The sequence below is a fragment of the Ascidiella aspersa genome, chromosome 5 (genome assembly GCF_963924565.1).
Source record: "Ascidiella aspersa chromosome 5, kaAscAspe10.2, whole genome shotgun sequence".
Lineage (NCBI taxonomy): Eukaryota > Metazoa > Chordata > Ascidiacea > Phlebobranchia > Ascidiidae > Ascidiella > Ascidiella aspersa.
In genome coordinates this window covers 13,183,300-13,186,561 of record NC_139451.1, presented here as the reverse complement: position 1 = coordinate 13,186,561, position 3,262 = coordinate 13,183,300, and the positions used below count along the sequence as shown (strand labels likewise).

Below are 3,262 nucleotides of genomic sequence, written 5' to 3'. Positions count from 1 at the left end.
GAACCAGCTACTAGACGGTTCGATTAGTCTTTCGCCCCTATACCCAAATTTGACGATCGATTTGCACGTCAGAATCGCTACGGTCCTCCACCAGAGTTTCCTCTGGCTTCAACCTCTTCAGGCATAGTTCACCATCTTTCGGGTCCCAACGCGAACGCTCTCGCTCGACCTCTCCGGCAAAGCGGACGAGATCGGCCGGTGATGCGGCCGCCGCGAACGACGACGTCTCACCTCCGCCGGACCGCGCCGACATTCACTTTCACTGCGCCCATGGGTTTCGTACTGCCCCGTGGCTCGCGCTCACGTTAGACTCCTTGGTCCGTGTTTCAAGACGGGTCGGGAAGGTGGCTGACTTCAGCCGCGGACCCCGTGCGCCTCGCGAAACGACACCGGAAGCGCGACCGAGACGAAGAGGCTGGGCACTGAGAACAGTCCCCGACCCACGACGCCCCAGCCGGCACCGGGCGCTCGGCCCCGAAGGGCAGACGCGGCGATCTCTCCTCGCCCGAACGGCGGGCCGACGGACACGCGCGCCTATAGTACCCGACCGAGGCCGGGTTACCTTGCGCGCGGCCTTCTCGCCGCCGTCCAGACGGTCGCGGCCTTCGCCCGGCGCTAGTGCGCTGGTCCCCGATCGGGCGGCGCCGCCGGCGGCCCGTGAGGGTCCGCACGACAACGTCGCCGACAGGGGGCCGGCTGAAAGCGACCGGGCGACCCGACAGGCCCTCCCGTTTGCCTCTCGACGGTTTCACGTACTCTTTAACTCTCTCTTCAAAGTGCTTTTCAACTTTCCCTCACGGTACTTGTTCGCTATCGGTCTCGTGACCGTATTTAGCCTTAGATGGAGTTTACCACCCGCTTTGGGCTGCATTCCCAAACAACCCGACTCTGGGAAGACGCCGTAGCGCGCCCGCCTGTCGCCGCCATGGGCCTGACACCCGCTCTGGGAAAAGGCCTCGATCAGAAGGACGCGGGCGACCGGCGAAGCGCGCCGTGACGAATTCCGTACGCCACAATTCCGCGCACTCCAAAAGCGCGCGGATTCGGCGATGGGCACATCCCGCTTCACTCGCCGTTACTGAGGGAATCCTCGTTAGTTTCTTTTCCTCCGCTTAGTAATATGCTTAAATTCAGCGGGTAGCCTCGTCCGACCTCAGGCCGAAAGTAAGGACCGGGACTATTCTTCCCGTTCCGCGCTCGCCGTCGGCGCCGCGCGCCGCCGCGCACCTCGATTCCCGCCCTTGAGCCGCCAGCCGTTGGCCTCTTCGAGGTCGACTCGCCGCCGCCGCGCGGGATTCTGGTCGCGATCGTCGCGCATCGTGCCGTGCTGTCTTGAGCGGGACGGGCGCTCGCGCGTCCGACGCCGCAGCAGCCGCGCGGAGAAATCCCCGCGCGGAACGTTTGCAACGCGACCCTGAGGCGGGCGCGGCCCCGGGATTGACCCGAGGCCGCAATTTGCGTTCAGAACGTCGATGCTCAATGTGTCCTGCAATTCACACTAATTCACGCAGCTAGCTGCGTCCTTCATCGACTCACGAGCCGAGTGATCCACCGCCAAGAGCCATCCACGATTGTTTCGCTCGCACAGTGCCTCGCACTATAGGGTGACAAAATAGACCGCGCCGAGCGGTCGGCCAGGCCGACGCTTGAAGCCGGAGCGCGCGGCACCGCGGCACTCGACGCGCAAACATTACCGGGTGACCGAATCGCCGGCCGGCGCGCCGCTCCTCGCGGGTCGGGCGCCGGGTAGCAAAGACTTTTTCTCTCGCTTGTCCGAGTTTCGCGTTCGCCGAAGCGTTTGCGAGACCGTTAATGATCCTTCCGCAGGTTCACCTACGGAAACCTTGTTACGACTTTTACTTCCTCTAAATGATCAAGTTAGATCGTCTTCTCGGACGCCGGCTCGACCGTTGCCGGCCGCGCCAGGTCCAATCGGAGGACCTCACTAAACCATTCAATCGGTAGTAGCGACGGGCGGTGTGTACAAAGGGCAGGGACGTAATCAACGCGAGCTAATGACTCGCGCTTACTGGGAATTCCTCGTTCAAGGGAAATAATTGCAATTCCCTATCCCTAGCACGACCGGGGTTCAGCGGGTTACCCAGACCTGTCGGCCAAGGCGAGCACATGCTGATCCGGTCAGTGTAGCGCGCGTGCGGCCCCGAACATCTAAGGGCATCACAGACCTGTTATTGCTCAATCTCGTGTGGCTAAACGCCACTAGTCCCTCTAAGAAGTTAGACGCCGACCGATTGGGTCGCGTAACTAGTTAGCAAGCCAGAGTCTCGTTCGTTATCGGAATTAACCAGACAAATCGCTCCACCAACTAAGAACGGCCATGCACCACCACCCACAGAATCAAGAAAGAGCTCTCAATCTGTCAATCCTCACTGTGTCCGGGCCGGGTGAGATTTCCCGTGTTGAGTCAAATTAAGCCGCAGGCTCCACTCCTGGTGGTGCCCTTCCGTCAATTCCTTTAAGTTTCAGCTTTGCAACCATACTTCCCCCGGAACCCAAAGACTTTGGTTTCCCGCAAGCTGCCGGAGAGGTCGTAAAACTAACGCCCCCCGATCGCTAGTTGGCATCGTTTATAGTCAGAACTAGGACGGTATCTGATCGTCTTCGAACCTCTGACTTTCGCTCTTGATTAAAGAAAACATTCTTGGCAAATGCTTTCGCAGTCGTTCGTCTTGCGCCGATCCAAGAATTTCACCTCTAACGGCACAGTACGAATGCCCCCGTCTGTCCCTCTTAATCATTACCTCGCGCTCCGAAAACCAACAAAATAGAACCGAGGTCCTATTCCATTATTCCATGCACCATTATTCAGGCGAATCGCCTGCTTTGAACACTCTAATTTTTTCAAAGTAAACGTTCCGGCCGCCGCCGACACTCAGTCAAGGGCACCGGCGGAGAACCGGAGGTGAGGCCAGGACGGCCAGTACACGCCTTGCGACGGACCGGCCGCCTGCGCCCAAAATCCAACTACGAGCTTTTTAACCGCAACAACTTAAATATACACTTTTGGAGCTGGAATTACCGCGGCTGCTGGCACCAGACTTGCCCTCCAATGGATACTCGTTAAAGGTTTTAAAGTGTACTCATTCCAATTACAGGGCCTCGTTTAGAGTCCTGTATTGTTATTTTTCGTCACTACCTCCCCGCGTCGGGAATGGGTAATTTGCGCGCCTGCTGCCTTCCTTGGATGTGGTAGCCGTTTCTCAGGCTCCCTCTCCGGAATCGAACCCTGATTCTCCGTTAC

At 58.8% G+C, this 3,262-nt stretch overlaps 2 non-coding genes and 1 pseudogene across 2 annotated transcripts in view; all 3 read right to left on the bottom strand.

Annotated features, from left to right (window-relative positions):
* Positions 1-1,161, bottom strand: part of LOC146144344 (large subunit ribosomal RNA) — a 3,779-nt pseudogene extending 2,618 nt beyond the window's left edge.
* A 248-nt stretch (positions 1,162-1,409) lies between these two features.
* Positions 1,410-1,563, bottom strand: LOC146144343 (5.8S ribosomal RNA). The gene has a single exon (XR_014498930.1). It is a non-coding gene; the product is annotated as a 5.8S ribosomal RNA (ribosomal RNA).
* A 247-nt stretch (positions 1,564-1,810) lies between these two features.
* The window catches only part of LOC146144342 (small subunit ribosomal RNA), a 1,811-nt gene continuing 359 nt past the window's right edge, over positions 1,811-3,262 (bottom strand). The window contains exon 1 of the ribosomal RNA XR_014500573.1: positions 1,811-3,262. This exon is cut by the window's right edge and continues 359 nt beyond it. This is a non-coding gene — a ribosomal RNA (small subunit ribosomal RNA).